The sequence below is a fragment of the Dermacentor variabilis genome, unplaced genomic scaffold, assembly GCF_050947875.1.
Source record: "Dermacentor variabilis isolate Ectoservices unplaced genomic scaffold, ASM5094787v1 scaffold_14, whole genome shotgun sequence".
NCBI lineage: Eukaryota > Metazoa > Arthropoda > Arachnida > Ixodida > Ixodidae > Dermacentor > Dermacentor variabilis.
The window spans coordinates 11,556,043-11,573,385 of NW_027460302.1; the positions used below are offsets into that span (position 1 = coordinate 11,556,043).

Below are 17,343 nucleotides of genomic sequence, written 5' to 3' on the forward strand. Positions count from 1 at the left end.
TTTCAAGTGTTTCCATGGTATAGCAAGCTTATATCTTGATTCATCAAGTTTTTTTATTCATATTGGTCAATTATGTTTAAAAAGCGAATTGGAAATCCCAATGGTTTTGTTTTTTACCGGGGGAACACAGAGTTGAGCCACTGTTTTGAAACAAACTTTTATTTAAAGGTAGTTACAAGTAACACCGACACCATCGCTCATGACAAAACAACTTTCACTCGCTGTGTCCAGACACTTGGTTCAAGTTGCATGTAATGCTTCATCTCCAAGCTTTGCGTGGTTTCTTAAAGGCAGTGTGAAATCTACATGGTGTTCTTATTTTACACCTCCTCATCTCATAGCACAAGATCTGAAATGCATGAACAAGAGGAATCAGGCCAGCACATATTCACAGAAACGAACTCTTCACAGTGCAGTTGACAAGTGCAAACATTACAGCAGAAACGGTCAGTCACATGATATGAGCAAAACATAACTGTTCTTTTTGCGGGAAAGCCTCAGTCCCATGCCGACATTAACCCATATGGTGGTCATCACTGGCAATGTTTGAAAGATTTTTATAAAATAGAGACTGAATGGCTGGAGTATTTATCATAAGGGAAGTAGAAACTTGCACGTCTTCTAAACAGCACTTTGCAGTGCTAAATGTATGCTGGCTATTGATAGTAATAAATAGTATGACTGTTACAACTGTTAAACAAGACAAAAGCTCACAGGAATATGAAGGCTTGAAGTGATAAACAGTGTTTGGAGGGGGAATGTAGCTGGAGTGAACCTTTTGACAAAGATTTGTCTTTGTCAGTGCCGCAATTAAGTTCTGCACAGCAATCTTTATGCACGCTTAGCTCACTTTCCCACACCCTCAATGTAGGATGAAGAGGAGAATGTGATAGTGCATAGAATGAAGTTGAAGTGTAGAAAAGAAATGGGGAGACAGTGAAAGAGAAGGTAGGAGCACTGTTGTAGATTATTCTTCCAAGGTTACTCTTCCAAAAGAAAAAAACAAAAATATTAAATGTGTAAGGAAGCATTGGCAATTGTTATTATGCCTAATCAACTAAGAGATGCACCATAAGGGATGCAATATAAAACTGATCTGATATGTAGAGTGGCCTAAAGCTTTCTGCATAGTCCTTACAATCATTATGACACCGTCTGCTGCAGCCAAATATGCAGAAGTTCTAATTGAGTGCTCATGACCAGAGCAACTTATCCAGACTGCACACAACACCACTGCGTATGCCCTCTATTTTGGTAATCTGAAAAATAAAAGTTTATTCAAATGGGCAATAAAGAACCTCACATGGAACACAAAATCTAGATCGAATTATGAGGCATGCCACCAGTGCGGGACTCAGTATTATTTTTGACCACCTTGAGTTCTGTGATGTGCACTTAAATTCAACTACACGCTTTTTTTTTTTTCATTTCACCACCACTGAAATGCAGCCACCTTTGCTGGGATTGAAACCGCAAGCTCGAGCTCAGCAGTGCAACATCATAACTACTGCGCTACTGAATGTTTACACAAATTTATAAGTAGCAAAACACATTGGAGGCTTTTGCACACTGAAACACTACACACCATCCAATGCACTTCCTTACATCTATGTACAGACATACTTACCAGCGGCTCATATGACAAGCGCGGAAGCGTGCTCTAACACACTACCATCCAACAGCTGCCACATACCAGAGATGACCACTGGGTCTGTACCTATTTTCACAGAACACTTACCAGCAGCTCATACAACAAGCATGGAGGCATCTCGTGCTGTAACACACATACCATCCAGCTGTGACATATGGCTGCACACCACAGACAAAAACAGACGGGCTAGTTATCAGAGACCACATGTCATGATTTGTTAACATGCGAGCCCTCAATCTGCTTCAATAAGGCATGACAGCACAGCACTACTGCACCACTTCTCTCTTCCTAACTGCACTGGAGGCTTGTTACCAGTAATCGTGCCCTGCTGACGTGGTTATCTCTTCAGTTTCTATGTTGCTGTCCCTACGCTGTTATTTAAGGACTTCCTTTTGAGCTTCAGTGGGCCTTGAAAGGCTAGATGGTGGCTGCGACAATCTAGGGTTTTTTGTAGAGTGAAATCTTAACAGGTGCACAACTTTTTTGTTGGCTGGTTCATTTGAATGGTCTGGCATCTTTCTTTTTGGGTCACTTTCACTTTCAACAAGCATGAAAACTGGCACAAACAAATTGTTTGCCTTCTCAGCCACACCCTCAGAGACTTCACCATCTGATATTGCCTGTCTGACTGAGTCCATTTTTGCTCTTAAGAGTGTTGAGCTTGACACTGCTTTGGCTGCTTCCAGCTTTGTTATACTCTGTACAATGTGCAATGCCCGACTTGCCTCACATGCTTCTTCGGGTGAGCTCTCATGGGCCTTGTTGCTGCTAGTTGGATTAGCGATGACTACATAGTGAATGTACTTGCACACACACTGCGCATTCCTTGCACCTCAAAGGACAGCAAGCACCATCTCCCACTTTTGACACTTTATATGAGAGCCCTTTAATAGACTGAGATGGCACAGTCCATATGCCATCTTCATTTAATTTGGCACAAACTGCCATTTCACTGCCAGACCTGTGGTTCTTCTGAATTGTGCTCAGCTTCTTACCCTTTGCCCCTTTCATCATCTGGATAGCCCTTTTCATTAAAATATGATTTGTCTAGTCCGTGAGGGCAGAAATTAGTTTGTCACCATGCTTACTCTGTTTTCTCTCCAGCATAGTATGCTTTAACGTCCTGTGCTTGCTCTCAAGGTGCATGTTAGTGTTGACAGCTGCTCTGGTCCTAAAGCAATAGGCCCACTCTTGCGGCCTAACTGCATAGTGGTCTTTGAAGTACTTCAGGAAGTCCCTCAGTTTTTCTTCCTCACTAGAAAGGAATTGCTTAAAATAATCTTCAAATGCCTTTTCTGCGAAGAACTCTAAGAGTAGCCACACACTATGGTAAACATGTGGCCTTAGCTGTTTCTCTACACACTCGAGTGTCTTCTTACGCCAATTGTTATCCACATGCCAGGCACAGAGAAGTTTCTGTTTTGCGGCACCCATGACCCTGGACCATGCTTTGTAGAATTGCGAGGCATCATCAGATATCAATGTCTTAGCGGCCACTTTTTTGGCCATGGCTAACTCCAGATATTTGAAGAATGCTGTCAAAGTTTGCTCGTTCATCCGGTTGCAGATGAAATAAGCTATAGCTACACCTGATCCTACTTTATCTAGCACCAGAAGAGTGGTCAGTTCAAACTCGTACTCTGTAGTTCCATGCGTGGAGTCAAGACATACAGTCCCTGCAGGGCCCAATTTTTCTAGTAGCTCCTTCTGAGGCTCTGTCATCAGAACAAGAGCAAAGTCTGCTGAAGAAAATGTACCAGTTGGGTCCACTGCACCTTGTGCCTTGTACAGGCGGACAAGTGTTTCACCTTTCTCTTTCATCACAAGCACCTACGTGTCTACACTGACAGCGTCATTAGTGTGACAACGTTCAGGAGCAGCAATGTTAAACTGCCGTTTGATGTTATGCAGGGTTGAGCACTCTGCCAAGTGCACTGGCCTCAGCTTGGATGCCACAGATGTTCTTATTCGCTTTAGAATGGTTTTCATGGGCACACCCCTTTCTAGGTTCTCTGCTACGCTCGCCTTTTCCTTGTCACTCATTCTCAAGTGCTGAATTTCTGGTTTATGACCATAATGGTTTCTTTGATACCTGACTTTTATGGTGGTGCCTTCAGGTGTCGGACTCTGAGTGTTGTCCATTGTGACGGTAATAAATGAAAGACATATCTTACCAGACCTACAGCTCCCCTGACTTTTCTCCCGACGGTCACTATGACCTTCCTTTTTCCTTGCCTCGCCTGATCTATTACAGTAATAGTGGATCCTTGTCTCTCCACTGGCCAGCTTTTTGGGGTCCCTGGGCAAAATGAACCAGCAGTTTTGGCTAACCTCTTCTTCTGCTTTCCATTCATTAAATTCTGTAATAAAAGCACAAAATAGCATTAGATAGTGACAAGTACTATTGGGAGAGAGATGCAAACAAAAGTAATCGCTCTGAAGGCTTTGGACACGGGCTAATGTAGCATTTATTTTACTCCTTCACCTTCAACTCGACTGTGTCATGAGGTCACCCTTGATATTGCTCAAATTTATGTTAAAATTGAATTTCAAATGCAATGCGCCATAACTTGAAAAAATTTATCATATTAGTTTTGTTTTAATAAGAAACAAATATGAAACTTAAGCATGATCTATGCTCCCTCCTTCCTCAATATTGAATTAGACTGTACATTCATAGCAATGCTGTTACGATAAGACAAAGACGAACTGAGAGCACGTGGTGGAAGCTACGCCCCAGAACAGTGTGAATCCCTTCTCTCAGTTTCTTCTTGAAAAGCTCCTTCTTTTCAAGAAGAGCTTGATTTTTTACTGTACATAGGGGCTTGGAGAGGGAGTGTTCCATCGTCACGCGGTTATGATCTGGCTTGGGCATGCGCCTGGTTCGAAGAGGCAGCATTATGTGTGATTTCAATAAACCAGTCGCTAGTCTGCGTTCGTCCTGTCTTCTTCTACGTTGGTGTTTTTTCCCAAGTGCAGTTCAAGTTCACAAAAAGATGTCTTACCAAGTAGCCTCCTAACACACTCTTCTTGAAGAAAAAAGGATTGCGCGTGCGTCAAATTTGGCTCTATTTTATGAAATCCACAACCAGAGTCCTTCAATTGAAGGACTGTGGTACTACTAAAGAATTTTCCCAAAGTACGCCGGGAGACCAAGCCGCTGACAGCCGCAATTGCAAGTGTGGTCCTGGACCTACGTCGGCCTTCATTCGGACCTATTGCGGCCTGCACTAGGTCCGAATGTAAGTAGAGCAGAGCAACGTCAGAACGCAGAGGAAATCCCTCCTCTCGTTTAAGAAAAAAAAAAAGAAGGGGGGGGGGGGTGCTCGAGCGTCACATTTCGCTCTATTCTATGAAATGTACTACTAAAGAGTTTGCCCACAATACGCTGGGAAACCATCCCGGCGACATCCGCAAATTCAAGTATGGTCCCGGTTATGCGGCTCTGCCGCATTGCAACGTGCATTGAGGCGAATACTAGGCCACGCACGCATGTGGCACAGAGCAACGTCAGAACGCAGAACAGCTTACTCCTGTCGCGTAAAAAAAAAAAAAATGTACAAACGTCAAATTTCACTCCACTTGCTGTGCAGGAAAGCAGACCATGCCAAACGTATGTCATGTAGCGCATCGCTGGGAGCGCGCACACATGACTATACTATAGATGGATAAACAAACAAATTATATTTAACGAGGATACAAACTTCAACATACCCCAAGGAAATAAATTAGGCACCTGCGCAAAAGCTGCTCTTCGCGAAACAGATGGAGAAAGAGAAAACAAAGGCCCGCAAGGCATAAACAACTTTTTGGAGGCACACTGCGCAACAAGAAATTAAAAGAAGTCCGAGATATAATACTGCGTTTAAACGTCATTTGCTCACGATGACTGAGAATAAACTTAATAAAACTGTTCCTCACCCTTATAGTTCCGGAACACAGGCGCACGTAGTCAGCCTCGAAGTTGTGCGCAGCGATCTGGTGCACCAAATACTTCTCCATTGTAGGCAGGGAAGTGCCACATACGTAGCATTTCATCAATTTCTTGACATCCACGGTCATTTTGTGAACGTTCCTGATGTGTAGCAGCATGTTCTTCCTCTGTATGAATAGTTTGCTGCAAAATTCGCAGCGACGATCGTCATCGCCGATGGCAGCTCGATCACAGACGTGCGCCATTCCGAAGCGGAGAGGCGGAGGCGGCGTTTGGAAGCACGTGGTTCTGTGTCATTGCACGCACTAGGCAGTAATACAGGGAAGAAACCTCCCCAGTCACGTGACACACTAGGTATTCGGTGGCCCCATAGAGACAGTTGGAAACCAACATCCGGGAACGCAGGGTCACGTGGATGCTGCCTTCTATTGTTCACCGGCCTCAGCCGGCCTGCGGGGAGACGCATGTCTAGTATGAGGTGTTCCATCGTTTCTACATATTTACCACACACAGTACATGTGTCTTCTTCTTCGTTAAATTTCTTTTTATAGCTCCGCGTTCTAAGACATCCAGATCTAGCTTCAAAGAGTAGGGCACTGCCTCTTGAGTTATCATAAAACGCTTCCTTCCTGATCTGCTGTTTCCAGTATCGATATAGTTCTACACTATGCTTCTTTTCCATTGAATTTATCCAATTTTTACCTTCCGCATTTTTAACCTGTCGTTTAATGCTCTGTCCTTTTTCGTCCTCGTGTCTGGCATACTTACTGGTTAGCTTCCTAGTTCTTTTCCGCCATTGTGAGTCAACGCTCTTTCTGTATAGGTATTTAAACACCTTAGCTGCCCACCTGTTATCATCCAGTTTCCTCAGACGTTTTTCGTATAGGATTTTACTCTGAGCTTCCCGTGCTTCGAATGATGCCCAGCCCATACCTCCCTGTACTGCTTCGTTTGTGGTTTTCCCGTGGGCACCTAGTGCTAACCTTCCCACAGCTCTCTGATTTACTTCTAGTCTCGACTGAACCTCTGCCCTTCAACACAGGACCGCATTCCCGAAAGTAAGCCCCGGCACCATTACTCCCTTCCAAATGCCTCTCAGTACCTCATACCTGTTGTAACCCCACAATGCCTTATGTTTCATTATCCCGGCATCTCTTCGCCCTTTTGCTATTAGAGACTGTTCGTGCTTTTCCGTGTACATCTGCCCTTTGTTTATCCATACCCCGAGATACTTGTATTCGGCCACTCGGGGTATTTCGTGGCCTTGCATTGTAAGCTCCTGATCAGTTGTATCGTTGAAAAACATCCCACCGGACTTAGCTGCACTAAAACTGAAACCTAAACTGTCTCCTTCGTCCCCACAGTAATTAACCAGAGTTTGCAAATCTTCCTGGCTATCTGCTAACAGTACAATATCGTCCGCATACATTAAACCCGGTATAGTCGTTGCTCAACAACCTTTTCGCCTAATCTGTACGACAGATTATACCCTAGATTGCTTCGTTGTAACCTTCTTTCCATGCTTATCATATAAAGCATGAACAGCAGCGGTGATAGAGGACAACCTTGCCTTAATCCATTGTGAACCTCGACAGTTGTCGTACTCTTGATTCCTTCCCATGTTATTTCAACATTATTTTCTCGATATAGTTCCTGTAGAAAATCAATTACCTCATTACCGATATCTTCAGCTTTTAATATGTTCCACAGGAGTTCCCTGTTCACATTGTCGTATGCACCACTTATGTCCAGGAAGGCTAAATACAGAGGTCTATTTTCCCCCTTAGCTATTTCTATGCACTGGGTAAGCACGAACAGGCTATCATCTAAGCGCCTACCACTTCTGAACCCGTTCTGAATGAAGTTCTCCAAGTATTCTATTACTTTCTACCCATGACTGCATTTTTAATTTCACCGCCTGCATCGCCAGCCTATATATAACTGATGTTATCGTAATTGGTCGGAAAGATCTTATGTTCTTCTTATCACCTTTCCCTTTATAAATCAAATTCATTTTACTCTGTTTCCAGCTGTGCGGAATTTGCTTATTTGTTATGACTGCCTCCAATGCTTTTATCAGCGTTTCCTTGCTTCTTGGGCCAAGTTCATTAATTAACTTGATTGGAATTTCGTCTATCCCCGCGGACGTGCACTTTGGAACATTTGCTTCCGCCTTTTTCCAGTTAAGATTGGTGAATTCTAAGCTGTTTTCTATTATGCTATTCTGTGTTGCTCCCTCACTTGGGGCGATTACCCTATCGTCTTTCCTAAATGACTCTGCTATAACTGAACCGATGTAGTTCACAGCGTCATCTCCCTCTAAACAATTTCCTTCGGCATCGTGAATCTGTTCTTTTCTGTGATTAGCTTTACCCAGCCAGCTTATATGGTTCCAGAATTTTCTTGACCCCCCTTTAGTTGCGTCGCGAACTTCAGCCAGCCAGCGATCAGAGGACTGCTTTATTTTAGCCTGGACGAGGACCTGCACTTGTTGTTTCTTTTGTCGATAATATTCCCATTTTTGGCCTATTTCCTCTTCAGATAACTGCGCCCTCTTTGCTTCTCTGTGTTCCCGAGATGCCCACCGTCGTTGTTCGATGGCCTCTCTAATTTCCTTATTCCACCAACTTCGTGGCTTCCCCTTTCCTCTCCAGCAGTTTACTCCTTTTACTTCTTTTATTTTTGTACTAATGTACTGATTATAATCCCACCTTTCCATGGGATGTTTCTTTATTGCTTCCTCTATGCCAGTCGCTATTTGCGCTATTTGCGCGTCATTTAATTTTGCGTACTCTTTCTGGCTTCCCTGCATTTCTCTTTTGAGTAGTGCTCCCAACTGTAGACTAATACGCTTATGATCACTTCCGAGGCTGTACTTCCCCTCTTCGTCTATTTCCATTATTGCTAGCTTGCTATACAATCCCTGCGACATTAAGCAGTAGTCAATGGTCGTTTTGTCTGTTACGGGACTCCCACGTGATTTGTCCCTCACACTTAGTTTCTCTATTTACTATAACTAGGTTGTGTCGTTCACAGAAGTCTAGCATCAACTTCCCATTACCATCTGTGTATCCATCCAGATCCTCGATGTGGCCATTCATGTCACCCAGCAGACAAATATCGGCACCTTCTCCAAACTGCTTTATATCGTCATCGAGACACTTCACTAGATCTTTGTTCTCTTGCCTGTATTTGTCCTCTGTCCCTAAATAAACTACTTCTAGCCATGCCTTTTTACCGGCAATTGTACCTGATACCCAGACATGTTCTTTGCAAGTTAACTTTATTCTTTGCCAATTTGTTCCTTGGTGTATGAGCATACCTACTCCTCCTCCCTTCCTCCCCGTTGTTGTTCTATTGCTCCCTTCCCAGACGTAGCCTTCAATAAGCGGTGGGTCTTCTAGATCCCTGAGGTGTGTTTCGCATAGCGCGTATACACCTACTTCTTCGTCCTTTAACTGCTGTTCTATTTCTAACCACCTCGCTCTCCTTCTACCGCCTTGCATGTTTATGTACCTGATCCTGGTGTTAAATTTATTTGTAGTTTTCTTCCTGGACCTCCTAGTGGCCAGACGGATGGATGGATGGATGTTATGAGTGTCCCCTTTGGAACGGGGCGGTGGCTTGCGCCACCAAGCTCTTGCTACTATGCTGCCTAATATCCTACCTAGGTTAACCAATGAAAAAAAAAAACACTATGAACTACCACGTCCAAATTTTCTGATACCCTATTGCGAACTGTGCTTTTGTACGTCTCCGTCTTTTGTCGTTTCCCTACTTTTCTTCCACCAATCCTCCAATCGCCTCTTACTGATGTCTATTGCGGACCTGTTTGCTTTACCACTGCTCCCGCTGAACCCAAGGGCTTCAAGGAGGCCAGTGGTGCCTAAATCGACCGCTGGATAGACGTCTTCACATTCTAATAAAATATGCTCCGTCGTTTCCCTAGCTTTACCGCAGCAAGCACATGCTTCTTCTTCCTTCTTATATCTCGCTTTATAGGTGCATGTTCTAAGGCATCCCGATCTCGCTTCGAAAAGTAATGAGCTTCCCTTTGAGTTATCATAAATGGTTTCTTTCCTAATTTCGTTTTTTCCCCTTAAGTAGTTACTCATGGCAGGTTTCTTTTCCATTGCCGCCACCCATGAGATTAATTCAGCCTCTCTGACTTTCCGCTTGACCTTCTTTGTTGCTGTGTTGCCCACCCCACAGGCCGCATACTTGCTGGTAAGCTTCCTAGTTCTTTTCCTCCACTGTGAATCAATGTTTTGCCTGTACAGATACCTGAACACTCTCCCAGCCCATTTACTCTCCTCCATATTCCTCAGCCGTTCTTCATACTCAATTTTACTGCGAGCTTCCCTCACTTCAAAACTAGTCCAGCCCATATCCCCTTGCACAGCTTCATTTGTAGTCTTCCCGCGAGCGCCCAATGCGAGGAGACCCACTGACCTTTGGTTCCCGTCGAGTCCTGATTGTACCCCTGATTTAAAGCAAACAACCGCATTTCCAAAAGTAAGTCCTGGAACCATTACCCCTTTCCACATACCTCGGAGGACCTCGTACCTAGCGTATCCCCATAGCACTCTGTGCTTCATTATGGCTGCATTTCTCTTCCCCTTGACTGTTATGGTTTTTTCCTGTGTTTCCATATATCCGTTGCCTTCGTTTATCCATATACCAAGGTATTTATATTCTGTTACCCGAGGTATTTCTTGGCCCTGTATCTCCACTGTCTGTTCACTGTTTTCATTGAATACAATAACACCTGATTTTCTAACACTAAATTTCAAACCTAAATTGTTGCCTTCCTGTCCACAGATATTGTAGCACTCTTCAATGAAGCACACTAAACACACTGGTTTATTGTGGGCGAACTTGTGCCCGGAAACTCAATATTAAGCATTCACACACTTTTTAAAAGAGGAGTTAACAGCAGCCTGTTCCACAGTCAACCGCGTCTCTCCGCCGAACGCACTTCTCACGCGCCCCGAAGGCCAAGAGCCACGCCGTGGCTTCTCATTGGACGGCAGACTCGGGCGCTGCCGTGAGCGCGTGCACGGGAGACACGCGCTGTATCGCCACGCGCGAGGCGTTGCTGGCGCTCTTCTAATGGCTATGCGACGAGTAATGGGCTTTAGCGATGAGACGCTTGCAAAGGTGCCTCACGAGAGTGCTCGTACCTGGCATGTGGAGAGCTCTCTGCGGCATTAGTCCCCCTCCGAAATCGCATCGTCCCGATGCGTATGAAACAAATTTATCTATAGAAGTGTTTTCATTGCCTGTCGTAGTAAGGCTTCATGCGGACTACGTGTACGACCTCCGCATGGATGTGCCGCTTTGATCGCTCTTGCTCATGAGGGATGACTTCGTAATTCAGGTCACCTACTCGGCGAATAACTTCGTAAGGTCCAAAGTATCGGCGAAGGAGTTTTTCACTTAGTCCGCGACGACGCACTGGTGTCCATACCCACACTTTGTCGCCCGGGTGGTACTCAACTTCTCTGCGGCGCAGGTTGTAATAGCTTGCGTCCCTACGTTGTTGCTGGCGGATACGGAACCGTGCCAACTGCCGGGCTTCTTCAGCTCGTTGTAGGAAGTCGTCGACGTCGTACGGGTTGTTGTTTTCATCATCTACCGGCAACATAGCATCCAGTGTGGTTGTTACTGTGCGGCCATAGACCAGTTGAAATGGAGTGACCTGGGTTGTCTCCTGTACTGCCGTATTATAGGCGAAAGTGGCGTAAGGCAAGATTGCGTCCCATGTCTTATGTTCGAGGTCGACATACATGGACAACATATCGGCCAGGCTTCGGTTTAGACGTTCCGTCAGGCCGTTTGTTTGGGGATGGTATGCAGTGCTTTTTCTGTGACTGGTGTGAGTCATCTTCATCAAACATTGCATCAAATCAGCAGTGAAGGCCGCTCCTCGATCGGTAATCACGACCATTGGTGCACCATGTCGCAGTACTATGTTACAAACGAAGAAATTTGCAACTTCAACTGCCGTTCCTCGCTCAAGGCAGCCAGTTTCAGCATATCGTGTTAAATAGTCCGTCGCTACTACGATCCATCTCTTCCCTGACGATGATGTTGGGAACGGGCCAAGAAGATCCATCCCAACTTGTTGAAATGGAGTCTTTGGTGGGTCTATGGGCTTAAGAAGTCCGGCCGGTTTCACGGGTGGTGTTTTGCGCCTTTGACATTCGCGACATGTCTTCACGTAATGCTGCACCGACAATATTAGCCAGACGTTGCAAATCACTTTGCTTGTTTGCGAGCAACACAATGTCGTCCGCATAAAATAAACCTGGGAGTTGCTGCTCTATTACTGTACCTGCCTGTTTGTATGAGAGATTAAACCCGATATTACTTCCTTCTAGCGCCCTCTCCATCCTCACCATGTACATCATAAACAGCAGCGGGGATAAAGGGCACCCCTGCCTCAGTCCCTTGTTGATATGAACTTTCTCCGCGCTCCTCATCTCTTCCCATTCAACGCAAACAGTATTTTCTAGGTAAATCTCTCTCAAAAGCTGTATACAATCGTTACCTAAGCCTTCCCCTTCCAGAATATCCCACAAAATGCTGCGGTCTACGTTGTCGTATGCTCCTGTAATGTCCAAGAAGGCCACATACAACGGTCTGCTTTCTGCTTTTGATATTTCAATACACTGAGTAAGAACAAACAAGTTATCATCCAAACGCCTACCTATTCTAAAGCCATTCTGAAGCTCTCCCAAAATGCCATTATTTTCTGCCCATGCTTGAAGCTTTAATTTGATTGCCTGCATTGCTAGCCTGTATATTACCGATGTAATGGTCAACGGTCTATACGAGTGAATTCTGTCTTTCTCCCCTTGCCTTTATAAATTAAATTAATTCTACTTTGTCGCCAACTGTCTGGTATTCGTCTATCTTTTAAAGTTTTTTCAACTGCTTTCACGAGAGCTTCCTTACTTTTTGGTCCCAGTTCATTTATCAGCCTAACGGGAACCTCGTCTAGCCCTGTGGCTGTGCGCTTAGGAATTTTCTCTTCCGCTTTCTTCCAGTTTAAATTTGTAAGCACTAGCTCCTTTCCCCCTTGGGTCTCTTTCATGCTCTTTTTTTCTTCAAATACAACCTCGTCCTTGCCTTGGAAAGATTCGGCTGTTACTTTTTGGATGTAATTGATTGCTGCTTCTCCTTCCAGTCTGTTTTCATCTTCGTCTAGGATATGTTGTTGTATTGTTGTTGACTTCCTGCCTAATAATTTTATGGGATTCCAAAATATTCTAGGTGCGGCCTTCTTTTTCTCACGTATTTCTGACAACCAACTTTCACTTTCACCTTTTAATTTTGCTTGCACCAGTATTTGTACCATAGACTTTTTCTCCCGGTATATTTCCCATTTACTGGTTACTTCATCCTGTGGCAACTGCGCCTTCTTTGCCTGCCTGTGCTCTCGAGATGCTTTCTGTCGTTCGGCGATCGCTTCTCGTATCTCCTTTTTCCACCAGCTTTTCGGTTTCTTTTTTCCTTTCCAATGAACATGTTTCTCTTTCTGTATTTCTGTCGTTATTACACTTAGAAGCTCACCGTATTCCCACTCCTTACTTGGCCACTTGCCAAGTTCTTCAACTCTAGTGACTATATTTGCGATTTGTTCAGCGTTCAAATTTGGAATGGCCATTGTGCTTTCCTTGCTCTTTTTCCCAACTACATATCCCATTTTCAAAATGATGCGTTTATGGTCACTCCCTATGCTGCTAAACCCTTCCTCATTGATGACCATTTCTCTCAACTTATCATGAATTCCTTCTGTCATCAGACAGTAATCAATGGTCGATTGCCGGTTTCCCACTTCCCACGTTATCTGTTCTTCACACTTAGGCCCTGTATTCACGATCACGAGGTTATGTTGCTCGCAAAGGTCTAGCATTGACTTCCCGTTATTGTCGGTATAGCCATCTAAATCCTGTATGTGGGCATTCATGTCACCTAATAGGGCAATCTCAGCACCATTCCCGAAACCCTTAATATCAGCGCTTATGCTTTCCCCTAACTCTTTATTCTTCACTGTGCAATTTTTTCCGCTCCACAAATACGTAACTCCCAGCCAAGTTTCTTTCCCGCTCATTGTAACTGATAACCAAAGATGCTCTTGACATTGTGAATTTACTCTTTTCCATTTGGCTCCCTGATGGATGAGCATTCCGACTCCCCCTCCCTTTCTTTCCGACTTAGTTCTGTTGCACCCTTCCCATACATAATTCTCAATAACTGGCGGCTCTTCTGAGTCTCTAAGGTGCGTTTCTGTAACCGCATACACCCCTATTTGTTCTCTATGTAACTGCTCCTCAATCTCTGCCCACTTTTCCTTTCTTCTGCCGCCCTGCATGTTTATGTAGCCTATTGCATGGCGAGCTCTTGTTCTTGCTTTCCTCCTTTTTCTGTTATCGACGGCGATGCTCTTCTGATGTTCCCCTAGGGGACCTTCTTTATTACTACCTACTCTGACCTCCTGAGCGCCCGCGGGCCCCCTAAAAAAGCAACAGCGCGACCCCCAAGTCGCCAGCCCACTTCTCGTGCTAGCCTGTAATTGAAGTGGATCCCATCTCGTTTAAAACCACCACAACTTCTCACTTCCCTGTTTACTTCGACAACCTCGAAGCCTTTCTCTCGGCTCATTTTCCATATTGCCTCATTGGCAGCCATTACGGCTCTTTGCACGTGACTGTCACGCACAGGCACCTCCGGCACCGTGCACACCACGATTTGCACCTGAGGGGATAGCTCGCGCAAGTCGTCCACCCCCTTCGCCAAGCGCTGGGCTAGTCCTGGCCCTTTCCTGTTCAGGACGTCATTTAGCCCACCTGCTACTACGACAAGGTTGCGCACGTGGGCATTTTCCGTGAGCTTTTCTTTTGCTCGCTCCATGACAGAACCCAGTGTCTGCCCTGGAAATGTCCCTACCGCCACTCTTTTGTCGCCTTTCACCCTCTCCACAATTGCTTTTGAGCACCCAGCCATGTTTGAGTCGCCAGCGATAATCACCCTTTCACTCTCTCCTACCTCTCCCTGCTTCCCGGCTTCCTGTGGCTGCAGCGTCGCCTCACTCGGGGCGTGTTGCGCTGCTACGCCGATTCACCGGCGGCGAGCTGGCGACCGCTTGCTTTGGCTCCCTGCCTCCCACTTCGCCCTCGCTTTGGTGTCCTGACCCGACATTATCCGCTGCCCGATTCTCAAGAGCGTCGAGCCGTCTTTGCAGTTCGGCGCTCCTTTCTTTCGCCTCCCCAAGCTCGGCCACAGTCCTCACCAACTGCGCGGCCTGGGCCGCCTCCACCTTGACGAAATTTTCAAGCTTCGCCTGCAGTGCTACCCGCTTCTCCTGCTCCTCCCTCAGGTTTGCCTTAAGCTCTTCAAACTTAGCCGCCCAATTCCCTTCCAGTTTTTGCACGGCTTCCCTGACGCCCTCGCACGACCTGCACGTGAAGCTAGACCCCACCGCGTCTGCTAAATTCTGGAATTTAGTCTCGTCGAGGAAGCACCAGCGCAGGCACTCGTCGCACTGCACTTGCTCCCCGTCCCCCGCGGCCTTCACGTTTTTCGATTTCATCGCTAGGCCTACGTCCCTAGGCCCAACGAGCAAGTTCGCCAAATCACTCACGCAAACCCGACCTAAAGAATTATCACTCCCTACTCCATGTAAGAATCCGAAGAGCTAGCTGAAAGAACTACCCCCTAGGCCTAACGGGGGAGCCGCCAGACCTAGACAAAGTCGGTACGTTTCCTACTCCTACCAAAAATTCTAAATTTGCGCCCCTACTCCATGCAAAAGAAAACACTTCAAAACACTAGCTAATAAAGATAAAAGAGTACTTAGCCACGAACGAAGTCGCTGAAGCCTCGTCCACAGGAGCGTCCGCGAGCGCTGCTGTTGTCGCTTTCGACCTACTCCGAACAGACGAACAGGTTATAAAAGCGCCACCTACGGCCGTCGGTTGCACGAAAGAGGGTGCAAGCTGCTCCCATAGAAGCCGGATATCTGTGCAGGTCTGGAGTTCCAGTAGGTCGTGGTAAAAAGTATCAGCGGGCCGCTAAAGATGGAGGACAGACGACAAGGTTCGCGATCGCCTTGAAACAGTTTGTCGTCTGTTCTTGCTTTTCTTCGCTTGGTCATGCATTGTAGGTGAGTAAAGATGTAATATGCCTGAATGGAAACATTTTATAAAGATTTTACTTTGAGAACGCGTTATTTGTGTAGCCATATCCACGTTTTAGACAAAGCCTCGTACAATACCAGCCAACACGAGCCTCGCAGACACATATACCGTCATTCCCATGACGGCACGGTGCCCCCTTAAGAAACTCCCATAGACGGTGGCGCCAGATTTTCCTCTAGGTGTTATAGTGAGAAACTCTCTGACTCTTGCCATAGAGTTTCTCACTACATTACCTAGAGGGAAATCTGGCGCTGCTGCGCTGTAGTATGCACGGGAATGCCGGTATGTTGTGACTTCGGATTGGCATCGTTCTCGGAGAGACACGACACCTTGAAGACGCGCTTCGCAAGCACCGTTCCGTCTGTCACAATGATTCATTTTCTACTAAAACAGCACGTGAAAAGCTGTTCTGGCTTTATTATTACGCAAAAACATGTTTTGTTTGGTAACACTGAACTTAGTGTCACACATTACTCCCCCCCCCGCTCCTTTGGCTTCTGGATTGGATTGGCGCGGCTCGCTACGTGCTTGCGCGCGCTTTTTTGAGCGCAGATTGCTGTGCGCCTGGTTTCTGCACTAGGCTTTTGTACAGTTGCTTTTTCGAGCGCAGATCGGTGTGCGTCTGGTTTTTGCACTAGGCTTTTGTACGATCGCTTGTCGCTGCTTTCCATTCGGCGCTGCTTGGTGCAGGCGCACAGACTTGGTGCGCGCCTGCTTTTTGCACTGGTCTTTGCATAGAGTTACTATAGACCGTTTCATCGGGCGAGGAGGATAGGGCGCGCGGAGAGCCTTTCCTCCTCTCTGGCTTGGGCGATCCGGCGCGGCGCTGCTTGAAAGTATTGCTGTCGCGTGCTGCGGAACGATTTTTAGATGTTTTAGATGGTATTTTGTGAAATTTACGCCGTGTCCGTTCATATAAGGTCGTCAGGGAAGCCTTTCGGTGCATCGGTAACTACAGTAGGCGGAAATATCTTTTGGGAGCGCAGAAATGTGACGCGTCTTATAAGCCGCGGTGTACGCACATTATCAGTCGCGGTGTGTGTATGTGTTGTGAACTATTTTACTTATATCGGTTTTAATTCAACAAAGAAACCCGGTGTCTCTGTATTAGCAGCATGAAATGGTAAATCTGCTCAATATCTGATCCCTTGGCATAGGGAGCAAAGCATAAACATAAGAGCGCATGCTCGTGCACGGCCAACCTAAGGCAACCACGAAACATCTAAGCGGCAGGCGCAATCAAATATTTGTGATGCACCGGCATCGTTCTCGCGCATTTCAAGTCTAGTAGGCTTCAAATTACCATATGTCTACGCTAGCCTTCCTGCATGAGGTCGATGGCGCTGCTCGACACAGCGATCACTGCGGTTTGTGAACCAGCACGGTACATATGTAAGCTGTGCGCTTCGGCATTGCCTTTTTTGCCGGCATACAGCCATAATATATGAAGGATCGCATTAAAAGAATGCGATGCCTATTTTTGAGGACAAAATTTCCGTAATGCGTGTGAGTGCGTCGTAGTGAACGGAACAAACACAACCGAAAAAGAAATT

General features: G+C 45.9%; 1 long non-coding RNA gene across 1 annotated transcript; it reads right to left on the bottom strand.

Annotated features, from left to right (window-relative positions):
• Nucleotides 1-143: 143 nt before the first annotated feature.
• Nucleotides 144-5,831, bottom strand: LOC142567681 (uncharacterized). Its single transcript, XR_012825213.1, has 2 exons — nt 5,573-5,831; nt 144-4,011 (listed from the first exon to the last, which is right to left on the bottom strand). It is a non-coding gene; the product is annotated as an uncharacterized LOC142567681 (long non-coding RNA).
• Between the last annotated feature and the right edge of the window lie 11,512 nt (nt 5,832-17,343).